At 44.3% G+C, this 16,631-nt stretch overlaps 2 protein-coding genes across 12 annotated transcripts in view; one reads left to right on the top strand and one right to left on the bottom strand.

Annotated features, from left to right (window-relative positions):
- The window catches only part of LOC111254525 (uncharacterized), a 139,459-nt gene that overhangs the window by 54,474 nt on the left and 68,354 nt on the right, over window positions 1-16,631 (bottom strand). The gene's annotated exons all lie outside the window — the stretch shown is intronic.
- fz2 (frizzled 2) overlaps window positions 1-16,631 on the top strand; it is a 92,729-nt gene that overhangs the window by 49,027 nt on the left and 27,071 nt on the right. Inside the window, exon 1 of one of the 11 annotated variants that reach the window (XM_086975106.1) lies at window positions 5,004-6,870. The exons of the other annotated variants lie outside the window; for them this stretch is intronic. The gene's annotated coding sequence lies outside the window, so the exon portion shown is untranslated. Of the gene's footprint in view, window positions 1-5,003; window positions 6,871-16,631 lie in introns of those variants that run through there. 11 annotated transcript variants of the gene reach the window in all.

Consider the following 16,631-nt stretch of genomic DNA (forward strand, 5'->3'; position numbering starts at 1 on the left):
GAAACATCAACACGGAACAGAGGGTTTTCCACGCGAGGGAGTGGCTAAACGTCAGAATAGATAGGCGCTGGTAGTCAAGCAAGCCAATAGATAGTAAGAGTGAAATGACAGGGATAACTGAGGCTGGATCAGTAGAAAGTTCAATGAGACACAGAAAGGAAGAGTGAGGAGGAGCGAGAAAATAGTAGAGAAAAGAAAAGGTAAGAGTTGTTGCTGTAGACAACGAAAGGCAGAGGGCAGGAAATGGCAGAAAAATACTACTAGCCTGTTGTGGTTGTATCCTTAGCCATTTGCTGCGTATAGTGAGGCATTAAAGGAGACAAAGCGAGTCTAATGCTAATAGTTTTTAGAAGTAATCAGTAATCAGGTCAGCTTGAGTAATGACTCGATCTGATTACAGAAAACGACCGAGGCAAAAAAGGCTGACACGAAATGAAAGGTCGACGTCCGTCCGTCACATCGATGGCTCGGCCTAACATTTTGCTGTGCAATGGCGTATTTAGGAGCCGAATTCGAAGTGAAAAATGAAAATCACAAATGATGCTAATAGCGCACTAAGACATTGGCGTCTCTGTAATTATAAGGGTTCTAGCGATTAGTCACTAGAGATGATTCTTCAGTCTTAAAAAGTGGCCGGAGTGACAGAAGAGTCCCCGCCCGTCGTGTCGTTACACAGATACACAAGCCGTTCCCAGGCTCATCCACAAACTGAAGGGGAATTCTACAGTGAGTAAGTGATAGTAACTGAAACGTGACATAACACAAATAGCGGCGGTTGCTCTATGCATGTGCAAACGTAGTTGAAATATAGATAGTAGAGCTAAGGGCAAATTTGGGCTGTGAGTGCAAATAGTTAAATGTTGAGTGACAATACGCACAACGCCTACATATTGCTTTTGGCAACGTTAGCCCATAGGTTTTTTTCATTTTGGGAAAGTTAATTGGGCTCATTTATTTCAGGTAAGCTATCTGTACCTCTTTGCTGCGGCGTAGTCAGCGGCGCTGCAGAAAACGCATTGCGAACATTGCCTCTACTCAGGCTAGACTGCCCTTGCACGGTAACTCGCGCACAGAGCCGGTTTCCATTCACAGCGGAGTTATCGAGATGGCAGGGCGGCACTGTAACTACGCCAGAACTATTACGTCCTTTTCTCTTTCCGCTTGAGGAGTGTATCCAAGGAAGCCTGCCATAGTTGGCCGCAAAAAGTGGTATTTGTGGGCGTGTCCCACTGAATCCTACTTGCGTTTCGATAAAAAGGTTCGCACAAGATTTACATACCTTAGAATATCACTGGTTTCTAGGCGCACAGCCCCGATTGACTTTATATTGTCAGAAGAAAATAGAAGGAATGCAAATAGCATTGAAACGATTCCTTGGAAAGATCCCTTTCGCCTACCAACCTTAGCGTTTCATCCAGTTCCCAGCCGTTCCGAATGGGTCTGAACTTTAAACACTTTCCGACCTTTACGATTCGTAAAGATTTATATGTCCAGGAAAAGCTCGGGAATTCACCTAAATTATTCCTGCGTTCTCCGTTGCTGCGGCGGTAGCAGCTCTTCCCCTCCTTTCTTTCCGTTTCTCCTTAGGACAACTTAACAACGAGCAGCAGGCCAAGCCGGGCCTCTCATGGTGACGATCAACACCAAAGCCAACAGCGGAAACGTGTTTCCATTAACGAGTAATATTCGCTTTGCACAAGCCGGAGCGAGCCAGTGCGAATTCCTGTTCTGTGTTGGTTGATCGGTCAGAGAGACAGAGAGATGGCCGTGGACGTCCTTTGGCCTGGTGGCAGTGGCCGGAAAAGGTGTGTACGGAGTTATGGGGATACAACTAAGAGCCATGCTAGGGATGGCGGTAGAATGCACGACTTGAGTATTTTCCGATAACCCACCATTGCCAGTAGCACTTCCCGCTCTTCAGTTTCCTCTACCCAACCAATAGATAGATTGAACTAAGCCACCAAACTCGATTTGAGCGAACCCGCTGGAATACTCGACGACGACGACCACAATATACGGGGTACAATTGTACGCCATTGCTATCATGCTATTCGAAGTGGCTCGGGATTGCGCCACGTATGACACTACACAAGCAGTGGGTTACTGTGACTGCAGTGGCTAGAGTCCCGACTGCGTTTTCGATCCGGAGAGCGCAGGGCGTCGCGCCGTAATCTTCTTCCGGATTTCATTAAAGCCTCTAGGAGCCATCCGGCACTCAAAAGCGGCGGCAGCAGCAGCAGCCACAAGCCTACATTAAAATCTCATTTGGTCGCTGTTCGTTCTTCCGCTTTTTCTTTGCTTTGCTACAAACGACAAGCGTTTGTTTCGGTCGCGCGGTCTTTTTCTGTTTGTCATTCCTCCTCTGCGGACTTTCCTGTACAAGCGAACCCAAACGAGACTGTTGCAGTGGGAGTGAGCGGAGGCAATGAAGAGGAGAATCCCCAGTAAATGGTAAAGTAGTTATGTAGCGTTAGTTGTACAATTTTCTCGTCTTTGAAAAGAGACACGGATAGAAGAGTCTAAGAAAATAGAAAGGACGATGCTTCTGATGTCCTGTTTCGTTCATTCAACTTCCCTTCTCAATCGATCGCTTTCCCTGTCCTCTACTATATACTCTCGTACACTCTGTGTCTAGTTTAGTGAAGTAGAGGCAGAAGCCAAACTTCCAAAAAGGAAACAGATACAAGCGATGGTGACGTAAAATTTAACGATTATTAATTGGAACAGAACGGTGAAATCCACTGCCGAATTGTTCTGCTAGAGTACATCCTCCTTATGCATGGTGAGAAAAAAGGGGCAGAAAGGGGAAGAGACTATGGCATAAAATGGAACAGGAGAGTTAGGCGCAGCATTTACACTGGTCCTGCTATCCGGCCGACGTTGATATTTTGACTTTACCGACTGCGCTACGGCAGATAATACGCATAAGACTGGAGGCGCGAGAAGCAAGACAGAGACGATGCAGGCTTGTTGGACGTCCTCGTAGTGGGACAGGATGAGGGCACCCTCGAGTTGAAGCTGGTGCTGGCGATGATCCTAAGCGAGAACGTTGCCACCTCGCTAAACAAGGATGGAAAAGAGGAAACCACTAATACAGACTGGCTGAAAAAAAGAGACACCAGTGGGAGCCTCCCAGAGAAGTGTAATTAGCAAATATTCTCTGGAGGAAATATCTCAGAGTCGTCGTCGTCGCCTGCCCATTCTCAACGCTTTACGCACTGTCAGACTCCGCTAAGTGACATCCTTAGGTGGACGAAGGCCGCTGGTAGTCTGAGCACATCCGGGACGGGGACCGCGGACGCCAGAAAAGGTGCGGAAAGAAAGCGCCAGCATATACGGACAAAATGGGCTCAGTGTTCAGGACAGAAACAGACTACTCAGGCGGAAGCAGACATTACTTTGCCTATAGTAGTGCACAGATTGAAATTGATGTGTGTTAGTCGGACCAGTAGAGACCTAACAGGAATCCTATAATAGGAAGAGAGATGAAGTGCGAATAAGGTTCAATAGAAGGAAAAGAAACGTTCAGTAACACCAACACAAAATGGCCTTCTTTCTGCCCCTTAACGATGGCACGATTTGAAACTGAAATTTCGAACCCAAAGCGAAGCATAGGGACAGACAGCGTTTCAGGGTCAGACATTCAAGTATCGCAACAATTAATTGTACTCACTAGAGCAGCATGCATTTCGTGAGTTCCTTTGATAGTGGTGAAGTGCTTGTGAAATCATAACTAACAACAGTTCTGCTGGGAAAAAGTCCAGTGACTGGTGACATGGAACAGAAAAGCGGTGTTTGCGTGGATGGAATGCACTGACCGAGCACGTCTCTCAGAACATTATAGGAGACAGAAGTGTATGAATAATCTGGGGTTGTAGAAAGGATATAAAAAGACAGCAAAGGTCTACTAAGCTCCCAGCGAATACGTATAGATGAAAACAGCATATGTTAACCCCAAACGCTATATCTCTGATAACTTATAATATGAACAAAAGCAGTATTTTTATGAATTCAATATGCTTAAAGGAGTAGAATAATGCCAAGAAAATAACATGGCTATTCAATCGAACCATATTGTTCTAGGTCAGACTCGCCCTAAACGACGTAGTCGAACGAGAAGGCTTGATGATACATTAAAACTATGAATAGACGGACCGACAACTGGGTTTGAAGTGAGCCTGCTTCAGAACGTTGTGTAAGCACGCTTGCTATGACGACACCGAAGGGCACCTGGCTCAACAAAATAATCGGTTCTACCCGGAGCAAAATTGACTGCCCTACCACTTGCAAAACTACAGCAGCGACAGAGAAAAGTATTTACCGTTAGCCATTGCCCGCTGTCGACAAAAGGCTTCGCCGTTTCAAATTCTTATGCAGCAGTGTTTTCTACGTAGTTACTGCCATATGAGTAATGAAGGCTGGTAGTAGTGATGAAAACGGGACATCGCCTCGGGCGCGAGAAGCGCAGCGCTGGCGATGCGATCAGAAGAAAGCGGGAACAACGCACAACAGCGTTGCCAAGAGTTTAGAGAAGTCCTACCCTTACAGATCAGCGCAATCAGTTCGAGTACAAACGACAGTGATAGTTGGGTGGATAAAAGATTTGGGAGCTACTAGCATTGGTGGGAGGGGTTTGGTAGCTGCTGGCAGAGCGGTGTCTCGAGCCCTTGCAAGGGTGGCGAAGGAAGGGCCGTGTTGGCAGCCGGTGAGTTCTTGAGACTCCCCATTACGACGAAATGGCAAAGACGAACGCTGGCTTCCCTCCTCGATTGGTTCGACAACAAAAACGCAATTATTCACGCAATGGTGGGTCTCCGCGCTACCTCGGTAGCAGCCCCGGCGATGGCGACAGTGACGGTAGCAGCTATGCACCGGCAACTGCACTATATGTGGATCCTAGTTAATGGTTGTTCTTTTCGAACAGGCAGCAGAGCGTCGAAGGCAAGCTCGTAACAGGTTAGAAGCTCGGGGCATCGCAACGAGGTCCTTGGTAGAACCGACGGTTGCCTGTGCGCCAACATAAGGGAAACAGAGTTAAAATCAGGGAAAAAGTGTACGGCAAACGGTCGAAAGCACGCAACTACAACAGGTGCATTCAGCTGGCGTTCTAGTTACCACCCACAATCTCTTTACTCCATTATTTCAACCGTAGCTAGATTTGCACTCAAGACTAAACAACACTGGGCACTGCAAAACATATTTGCCGCGTAACAGAGAAAAAAAAGCCACGCCGGAGGGCGGCGAGTGTTTGGGCAACGGCAAAGCAGTGTGAGAAATAGAAACTTTACGTTCGTGTGCACAGTCTTTGATAGATAACACAGCTCGTTCAAAAAGGCCGACCGTTACTGAGCGAAAGGGGTTGTTTTTAGTCGCGTAATGAACCGATCTTCACCAAACGCTCATGCTATATTTGGCCAAGTTTTGCCTTTTTTCTGTTGCCTCAACATGATTGTGCTAACAGCGTGCATCGATGGCGTGTAAAGATGCGGACGAGCAATTGTAAAGGAAGATCATTGTCCTGTTATAGTCGGTACTGGCGAAAAGCGTGTGCTTCGACTTGGCGCACCCACTGAACCAACGCTATAAACGACGCGGTAGTTCGTAACAAATGCGTAGAACTAGCGGTGTCGATTATATATCGTATTGGTGAAGCGGTGCTGGAAATTATATTACGACTGTGTGGACCATAGGTGTACCTGAAAACCGAATGAATCTCTGGTTTTTTAATCCACGTGGGATTTAATGGACGCTGCACACACGAGCTACAAATTCCAATTATGCGTGTGATCGCAATTGCGTCAGCCTCTGATGGAACAAACTATCTGGAACTCGAGCTCTGAAATAGATGATCTCGGGATGCCTGGCTGAACAGGTAGACAATAGGAACGAGAAATCTGTGCATGCGTTAGTAATTAATAACTTATCTACTATGTCCGCAGACTGTAACGTAACAGAGCTTACTAACGACGCTATTTGCCGCCGTAAAGGATCTATTAGAGAGGAAATGGCAAGACGAAACACGTGGGCATACGATTCGTCTCATTGAACGTGACATTGCACGTATGATCACGGAATTCAGCCGCCTTCGAAATATCGACGACTCAGTCTAGAAAATACGCAGATGCTCTCTGACGACACAACGATTATAAATGATAAGAATGTTTATTTTGAACGGGCAAATGCCATTGTACACGAGTTTCAGGCCTTTATGTGGCTTTTTTATTACTTATTATTAAGTCATAATCATGTTCTCAAAACTGCTATATTATACGACTGTTTGTTATATGCACAGATTAATCAGGTAATACTACAATAGAAATTCAGAGAATTTTAATCGTCCTCAGCTGCTGTCGCTTGCCAGCGCAATAATAGCTTTTAGACGAGTATTTTGCTTAATGCTGACACACGCTCATTCTTCAGCTTCCTCGTGCATATTTGAGTTTATACACACCCTTCTCTCTGAAAACTAGGAAACGCGGCAAGACAGTGTTAATAACAATGGTTGAATAACACCCACCACAAGCGTTGATGCCACCGCTACGACCATTCATGTAAGGGCAGTGGTTTGGAGGAAGATTGAGGGAGAAAACGTAGGGGACGAGGTCTCCTCGTCAACTTCAAGATCACTTTTATAGGAGAATTTCAGATGTCTGAAGTTAGGAGAAAGCGACATGTCGACGATGCGTCTGCTGCTGCTACCAGGGCTACGACGACGGCAACACCGACAACGTCAGCAATCTCAACGGCCACCTTCATCGCGACGTGCGCTGCTGCATTGTACGATGCCGACCCGCTAGATGGATCAAAGGCCCAAAGAAGAAAAAACTGAGCAAAGTGGTTTGCCCCGACACAAGGGACGAAGAAGGCAAGGTGAGCCTCGAACCTGTTTCGCGCCAGCACTCGCGAAGCGGTTTAAGAAAAACTCGTCTCTAGCAGTAGAGGAAAACCCATCTTAGGTTTGATAAGATAGCAAGCAAGACTGGTCGACTGGCTATTCGAGCTGCCGGTCACTTGAGAGTCGTTCCTGTGGGATTGGAGGTGGGTGTCTGTCTCCCTCATGTAAGTGAAAGACAGAGGATAAGAAGGGAGAGAAAGACAACGGGTAAGGTACCGAATGGACAGGAAATGGAAGCTGTGCACCCTAAAAGTAGGCCTAGAGCTGAGTGACCTGGTGGATCCGTTTGGTTACTTGTGATGGTCGTGCTGTACGCGATGGCTGACCGTGCTAGGCTAAGCGGCTGATTATGGAAGAAGTGGTCGTGGCTGGTCTTGAGGGTTTGGGAAAGCATTGAACGAACAGGAATATAGGGGCTGGGTAGCCGGTGGGCAAACGCAGAGCACAAAAGAGGACTACATTTTAATTCGTGTGAGCTCAACATCCTATGAAGGGCTATAAGCAAGCGACAGGTTTTAACGTGGCTGAAGAGAAGCGAAGGAAAGACGGCGCTTTAAAAATCATGACACAGCTAAATGGTTCGAACAGATTAGCTCTAATCTTAGTCTGGGAGGAAAGTAGAAATCACTATGGGGTAACTAGCCTGATGCCTGTGTTCTCGTTTTTCATGCCTTCATATTCGTATGAGGAACGCGTGAACACTCCTGGAAGAGGGGGCATTCGTGTGTTGTCATAACCGCCCACAAGAACACTAGTCTAAATCGGTGTATACCCGATGAATTAATGTTTGTCTCCAATTTGACACAATCCTATTTATAGGATCGAGTAATCAATCGATTCGGCAAAGGGAAGTAGACTCGTTCCAAGTACTTTCATACCAAAAGTAATAGGAGTGAAACATGTCGGGGGAAATTTCAAAATGCGAATCCAGTATGCCTCGTACAAGGAGGGCATTTATATTTCATACCCGTTTATTGTTCCTTTCGAGCAGATATTACTAGCGTCCCTCGTAGACCAGTTGAAATGAACAAGAAGTATACGCAGACGCTTGAATACGAGACCCATACATTTCTCTGAAAGGAACAACACGCGAACATAACATTTTTGGCGTATTGAAGTATATTTCGAAAGAGGACAGCGAAACAGAGCCGGCGTGAGGTCGTTTGATTTCGTTAAAACCTTTGGGCTGTCAAAATGGAAAACGAAAAGTGATATAGAAACTGCGGCACGGAAGACAAGAAAGAAGACAAATTGTAGAGGCATCCTTTGATACATTGACTCAGTAACAGATTAGTTTTCTTTTTTTGGTATTAGGTAAACAGGGCGACTTTGATGATTATTTGTAATCACCTAATATAATATGTATCAAATCATATAGAAAAAGATCATTGAGAAAAACAAGTAGTAAAAAAATAAGCATAATGTATACGATGTTATGTTTTCCTGAGCTAAAAAAGCTATAACGACATTCTAAATTAAATTAAATTAAATTCACTCAGCTAAGATAACATGGCGTATTTCTATAAAATATAATTACGTGCAAAATTTCTTGTTTGTATTCGATGTTAATCATGAGCTTAACTTGATAACTTAAGTACAGTGCTTGACTGAAGTTGGATTTCGGTCGTCCGTCATAACACGAGAACTGCGCTCGTAGCGACATTGCCCTTGATAATTTCTATAGAGCAAAGGTGGACAAATAATAGTTCAGTCGTAATCACAAACAATTTACCAAGACAGCTTCAAAATGCGCATAATCATTAGTGTGAGCTCCTATTTCGATTTAATTGAGGTGAAAAGTGAAGTTACGAAACTTCATTTTAAAGTATTGCCACCAAAACAGTATTAGTCTAAAAAGACTACAATCAGCCAATGGTTAAATCATCCTCGCATATAACACGCTCTAACAACAAAAATCAGCGTCAACGCCGGGCCACTCACTATAAGCCATGTCAATAACTCAGAGCAGAATACTTCGTGGCTTCCTATGCCGCAAATATGGGCTGACAGCGAGCAGCAAATATACTATGTTGATATCTCGGGGAACGAGCTATATAATTTAGTTGGGCTAGCAACGTCCTATGGTCGTTACTGAGAGCAGTCCTAGAAGACTGTCAGTGGTGGAGGTCAGTTGTCGTTTGAGTCGCTTTGGATATGTACATTGATTCGCACATAGAAAACAACAGACTCGAAATATATATGTGTATGTATTGCAGTAAAATGTGCACGCTTGAACTTCAGAATTCAAATGTGGTCTGAATTGCATTAGGCTGGATCCTTGATCACTAGAAAAACATCCTGTCCTAAACCGTCATAGCCTACGTAATGGTTGGTTCAGGAAAGGATTTATAAAGCTGCAAAACTATATACTGGGGGAAAGCCTCAAAGATCCCGTAATGCTGCAAGCATAGGATTTTAGGCTTAATTCAAAGAAATGCGAAGGCAAAGCACGTTGCAGGTTACCTTAATCGAATGACTGGCCTGTCAAAGTTGTTTAAGGTGCTTGCTATACTGATGGGAAATTGAGGAGTATTAAGTAGAGCACCTTCATTTTAGAAATGTTTGCGGAAAGGCCAAGTGTTAATGTTAGCCCGGTTTATTTGAGAGTAACAGATGTCTGCATTAGCGGAGGAGTAGCGAATCCGTCTTAATAGAAGGAAGTTGAATAGCGAAAGAGACGGTTTATTTTCCCGGAAATTTATATAGCAGAGCCGTCAACTCGCGTAATGTACAAATATAAAAACCAACTTTTGACAAGTTCCACGTGTTAACGAATTGCCATTTGCAACAACGCTGTTAATATATGCAGTTAAAAAGTAGTTGTTCAAATAAGGTTTGCCATTAGTCAGATTAGAAAATCCTCTCGCGGTGCGGGAGATGCTATTGAAAATTTTTGTGACATCAATTAACGCTACAGGTTCTGTGTCAAGGATCCTTTTAGGAACTTTGTACTAATGAACTTTGCGAGGGAGATCCACTGCGATTCTTCGCTCGGCTCAAGCGACGAGGGCCACCGCAATGGGCCGAGGGGCAGCGATCCCATCTGAAGAATTCGTTCACTCAAAACCTATATTGGCGCTATTGATTGTACGTACAAAAGAAAATAGCCTTTCGGATAAACTTTTTTTCATTTTCTTTTAATTATTCGGGAGTCACGTTATCAATTTGTTTCCTTGCGAATGTACGAATAACGGCTTCAAAAAATATCAGATTATTCTGTTATTTTAGATAAAGTCGACTAAATGAAAGATGTTCTTGTGGAATACGCAGTGGTTACATATTCCAAACTTTGATTGAAAAAAATTAAACCTACTTTAAATACAATAGTATCAATCATTCCAGCAACATAAGCGAACAGATCAATACTTTTATTTACCTTCCGCGCAATATATATACAGGAAGATATTGCGCAAATATATATACTGACGTTTTGGTCTTTAGTATAGCGGGGGTCACCTGGTGACGCCGTATTGGTAACGATTTTACCCGATCTTCAAACATCATTAATACATGCAGATTTTCTTTTAATTCAACGAACGCATTATCCAGCCTAATCCATAACAGCCCCGGTAGGGCTTTTTAAAAGTGGAAGCCTTTAATAGTTTCCTTTAATAAGACTTTTAAATGTCATTTTTCAAACTATGCATTATCAGTAACTACGTTACAATTAACGGTTAACTCCAGTGCGATATATGTAAACCATTTAAAGCAATCTCAGTCTCTTCTAATATTAAATTAATAGAGGTTTGGAAACGTAGTTTATCATTACACACTTCCTTTCACAACTTCGACGCGTCACCGCTTCAGCTGTTGCCAAATTCATCCTATCCATGATTGGAAAATCAAGTTGGCTCCACATTAAAACGGACGGATGGAGGGCAAAATGTCTAAGTGTACATGTATCATTGCTCATTTCGTTCGTGTTCAGTGAAGAGGCTTGCAGTCACGACGGCCGCAGACTCTGTATTTAGTGGTTCTGGTGGCCATTCGGTCAGCGATGGTGTGGAGGGCTTTTCAAAAAGTCACCACTGCCACGGGTAACCACGTCAGCCTTTTATTCTCTAGTGTCCATTGAGAGTATGAAAGGTGAACCCAATGCAAGCTACTCCAAACGCTGTAGCTCGTCGGAGAGAACGCGAGAGAGGGTTAGCTTGGTGAAATTGTAGGACCGGCGGCGGCAGTTCCTTGTTCAACGGCGGAAGCTTCTGAAGCTAGCAGGGTTGAGAGTGACCTGCTTTAACGTAGCTCAAGCGGGAAGCAGACGGAGTGAAGAAAACGTGAGGGAGAGAAGCATAATACTCATTTTCCGCCACAACGCGTGCTGGCACGGAATTTCTCTTATAGACGATCTATACTAACGGCTTCCAGTCCCCACGATAACTGTACTCGTGAACTAACGATCCTGAGTGCGATAGCTCACACAGTGCAAGCAGCGACAGATGCAAATCTTGACAAACAGCTGGAACTCACTAGCTGACAAATGACTACCTCCGATGATAACACAGTAGTGAATGTGTGCTTTTGCGTCTGTCTGCCTGCCTGTCTACAAAAATGGTTGTGTATTTCACGGCATGAATGCAGCTAAGCCAGAGATACTGGAGCAAAGCCTTGAGAATCGTAATGTAGTGACCTATTAAGGCCTTACTTCGCCATTCCCTTTTCTTCCGTTCTTCCTTTCAGCTCTGCTCGCAGCTTCTTATGAACGTATCCTTTATAAAGCCTAGTACTGAGGCTGCCTTCATCTGTAGGCAGTCTCCAGCTGCCACTTCCCAATACAATTTTCCGAAGCTAGATGGTCGACAGCCGGGAAAGTGCTTGGAATGGCGCTACTGAGGAGAAAAAGGATACGGACAAACCTGTGAAATCAGTGTGGATTTCCCGGATTATGTTGCTTGTGAGAAATGGCGAATGAAAGAATAAATAAGGAAAATAAATGTAAGAAAGTGTTTCATTTGTGGTCTTGTACAGGTCCCTATTGCAGCTAATCATTATTCCCCATGCATTGGTTCTACTTCTACGGGCGTTTTGAGCTCTTAAGCTTTATCGTTTCGGCACGATAAGAGAAATACCTAATAGATGTTCACTCATGAAACTATACTGTGATAGCAAAGCGCTAAATCCAACTCATTCCTGGCCACTTCGTTAAAAAACGAACTTTAATTTGAAACCCTGGACAAACAGCGTAACAAAGCACGAAAATAAGATTGATATTAGTATCCTAAAAGATAATGCACCAGCGCGAAGCAGAGAAACTAATTAAAATTATAGTTATCACTGTCAAGGTCCGGAGGCGCCGTTTTGTCATACCCGAAGATCTCGTCCACGCTGCTACTACCGCAAACTTTGCCAACGTTGGTACACGCTACGAGCGAATATAATGACACTAATAGTCGTCCTTTTTGTCTATTTGTCGTTCGGATCATTGTCCTTTTTCGTGGATAGTCCTTATCGTTGTTTGTTCGTCGGCAGGGCTTCTTTTTCTAGCTAAGAACGTTACAGCCAGAGCATTAGGCAGCTAATGTAGCTCTACTTGCCCTCAACCTAGATCTTGACTTTCGACCCTGCATGGCCTCGTCGCCCATATTTGCCCTTTTGACTTTTCTCTTCCGGTACGCGCCGCTGGTTAGAAGGGTATCATGTTTCTGGCCGTTCGTCCTACAGTAAGTCTTGCATACACACTTACCGCCGCTACCAACGCCGCTAGTAGCAGCCAAATCTTTTTCGTTCTTCCGTTAGTGCAGGATCGAGTCTTAGGCTCATGGATTGCCCTTTTTTTCTTTTTCCCTTCCCTATTTTTCCGACTTTCTTTTACTTCTTCCTGCCGTGAATTTGTTTTTCATCCAAATTGCATTGAGCTTATTGAGGTGAGGTCCCTTATCGGCTTATCTTGTCTTTGCCTCCCCATCGTCGTCTACCTTATGCTACACTACTCGTAACTTGGCTTGTATGCCCATTCCCCTGGAGCCTCTTCACCCGGCTGAGCAATTGCCTTCCCTTGGAAAAGATTTGGCTGAGGCTTGTCCATTACGCTGATTCTATGAAACGTCTCATTTCAGACTGGTCCACTGCTCGCAGACTGCGTTTCACCGAGCCGTATGATCACATGGTCAAACTTCCGTTTTCGACAAGTTAGAGCAGTACAACTAACAAACCAGCAACTTTCTAGACCTCAGTCTGTCCGCTTGGGAACCATACTGGCTCTGTGTCTCTTTCACTTGTCCTGCCTTGCGGTTCCGGCTCCGCCATCTTCTTTGACGAGCCAGCAAGCAAGAAAAGCCGACCGTCGGTAGTCCGGTTAATCACTAGCAACACACATTATTCTGTTTTAACCCAATGTGAAAAAGACCCTTTCTCTGACTCTTACATGGGTTCGCATCTGCGCTTATTCGTTGCAGCATTTTCAGTTACCTGCCGTAGTCGCAGCAGTTATACCGTAGAATCGTTCGGTAGAAAATTGCCTATGACGAAACACATCCCTTTCATGTTTTCCACAGCAGCAAAATGGTACTCCTTGGCTTTTCCCGTATAGAGGCACCATCGACACCAACTACCGTACTGAGAAGCCCACATACGTGCCTCCACGCAAATAGTTGAGATCTTGTTAAATGAGCCATAACCGCCGGTTACTTCGCTCCTCGTAATTAGTTTCAGAATTCAGGGACTTGCGCTGCTATTGCATACCCCAATCGTCTTGGTCGATCTCCTGATTGTCTTGCCGTCGCCCTCATGTCTGCTCCGCATTTGCGACTAACGTTGAGAATCGTGAAGAATATTCAACCAGACCGCTGCACAGTCGACATTCTTATCGTCGTCGCGCTCTAACACCATAGCTTCGACTACGCGTTCATTTGTCCTTACGAATGTATCCACTCACACAACTGAACTAATATGTCGTCATCGCCGGCGCTGTATCCCCAGTGCCTCCGGTTGCCCTTCACTGAGGAGACATGGAACATAAGACGAACAGAACGGTCGATCTGCGATATACGAAATATTCGTGTGCTGATGCTTCTAGAACGGCAGCTCAAGGTTTGGTCTATAGCAAGAGGACTGAGTCAGCGAACAAGCAAGCGATCCCATAGCGATCAAGCATCTTTAAGACGAATTACCTGTTTGGAATATCTGACTTTTGTTCACCTACCTTTGACTTTTTACCCGTTCCAAATTCATAGTCTTACTCGACCCTTTTTGATGCCAGACTTTTCCCTTGTCTCTAAATTTTCCATTCAGAGGCTAGATTCATAGGCTTACTTCGTATTTTGTGTACCTGAGAACTCAACCTTTTAATGCCAATTTGCTCTAGCACTCTGTCATTAACCTCGTATGCTCTTGCTAGCAGTAACAGTCAGTGCTGCAGGCGTGGGTCAAGAGACTGAAAGCGATCGGAGTGCGGTGGTTTCTGTTTGTTGTCGTTCAATGCGAACTGAGTACGACTTTTTCCCGATCATTTTCCTTAACGACAAAGTATGGATACATACACGCACACACTGTCGTCACATCAAGCAGCAAAAACTAAACGTTATTTAACTCACCCAATAGTTGATCATTCATTTTCTGTCTTTCAGCGTGTCGGTTTTGCCGTACATCTGCCAACGAAAGGTGAACAATGGAGATGAGCCCCCCACCATTATTTGCCCCCATGATTCTTGGCTTCTCTCCCCATCGTACCACAGTTACCCATTGCTAGAATGTGGCAACAGCAGTGGTGAGGATGGCGATTGGTAACTTCACTTAAGTCAACCCCTACCGATCCATTAGCGTTCGGGAGGCCTGGAGTCGCCAAGCCTGGGTGGCAGCGGGTAGCCAGTGCTCAGTCCTAGGTAATCAACGCTAGGAAAGCAGCCGTGAAGGGGGGTCAGTATTGGGTCAGACACGTTGAGATCAGTTAGCGACTGCAGAGTGAGCGTTCAGGCAACCAATCAGCCTCTGCCAGAGTTACACCCACTATTCATGTTCATATATTCTCGTACGTGTGGGAGGTGGTCGTGCGCTTGTATTGCGTTTCTTTCATGGGTAGGGAATGTGGGGTATTCCTTAGAGATATTGTCTCATTTTTATACAAGCTTATATAGCTGATGTTAAGGGGTCAGTGGTGAACAGTCTGGGAGACATTCAGATTATTAAGATATTTTCCTTCTTTCTTTTTTTCTTTTTTCTTGGTTTGTGCGGTTAAAGCCACGTAATGTTCACATCAAAAACGCGCCAATACAGACGCGGTTCTGCGAGAGAAAATGTATTTCGTGTTTTTGCGGTCATCGCCGCCTCGTCTACTGATAATTACCGTCACGATGCTGTTGAATTGCATAAAGTGTTTCAACAGGCGTTCAAAATGGGCGTTTCTCTTTCTACCAAGAGAACGAGTTGTAATTATTATATGATACTCTTTATATTAAGACTCGGTAGGTATCTTTAGCAAGTAAGATATAGGATGTAAGCGACGCATGTCCATGCTTGCAGATGACTGTCATTATGCTGAGAATTTGGCCATTTGTTTCAAAACAAGAAAATAAGACAAGGGTTAGGCCAAAATCCGCCTCTCCGAGAGTCCTTTTTTGGGTCCCACAGTTGTGACTTGGTCAATAAATTACGATTCGAAGGATATTGGCACCAAAAAATGCCTCATGGCCAACGATACATTGTATCAGTGCCGCAAAAATCTCTAGGCAATGCCTCCACACCGCGCAGGGCAAGACAAGATCAGCAGGACTTCTCAGAAAAAATGGAGATACGAATTGCATTTACTAAAGCAAGTTATTTCTCTCAGTTGTATCTGTTCAGTTGCCGATTGATACGTGGCATTTCCAGCATGTACTATGCCTACCTTCGATAACCTTACAAGCTTGTACCAACTAACAAATATTTTTATTTATCTTCTGATTTTAGGCAGATTCCATGTTATGGCGTTCCGATTATGTTAGGTTATTTATCGTAGCACCTTTATAAATAAACCACTGTACTTCATATCTAGATGTCAGTTTTTACGTCATTGAGTAATGCATTATCAAACATTATATAGAAGCCCCGTCACCTTTTTCGGCGGTTTAATATTATTCAGATAATATCATGCAACTTAATTAGGAAAGGAATTCACTCCTCATTGTAATAGTATTTAGCCCGTGGATTTCGTTAAGTACATAGTGGACCTCGTTCGTATCGACTAACCACTTTGCAGGCTTTCAGAAAACGATGATCGATAGAACGACACTAGTGTATATATATATATATTTTTTTTTTGCACACAGATACAGCAATTTTTACTCATGGGCCGTTTGCTAGGAAAGGATGAAAGGCTCATGTCTTTCTTTTGCCATACGTCATAGGGTCTGTGCAAGTATTATCGTTTGTCCTATTACTCGTCTCAATCTTACTGCGTTCTATTTGTTCACGCGACGTATTGATGACGCGGTAAACACGAATAATGAAAAAATGTAACACTGTTAGCTCGCTTCGTTTTAAAGATGGCAGATCCTACGACGTGTCCATGTTTATCTCTTACTCGATGGAAGGTATTCTTCAGAAGCTGAACAGTCGGTGTTGCGTTTTGGGCAGGTTCTACCACAGCGAATAAGCTTCGATCAAAGCGACAGACGTTCCTATCGAGAAGAACGCACCTCTGTGCAAGAAGTGTATTGATGATTCATTCATCATCATTTCAACGTGCCTATCTATCCATTCAAGGCGAGTCCCAGTCGTAGTTCCGTAGAGCAGGCAAGTCAGCCTCCATCTTCACTTCTCA

The sequence above is a fragment of the Varroa destructor genome, unplaced genomic scaffold, assembly GCF_002443255.2.
Source record: "Varroa destructor unplaced genomic scaffold, Vdes_3.0 BEIS01000007.1, whole genome shotgun sequence".
In the NCBI taxonomy this organism is placed as follows: Eukaryota; Metazoa; Arthropoda; class Arachnida; order Mesostigmata; family Varroidae; genus Varroa; species Varroa destructor.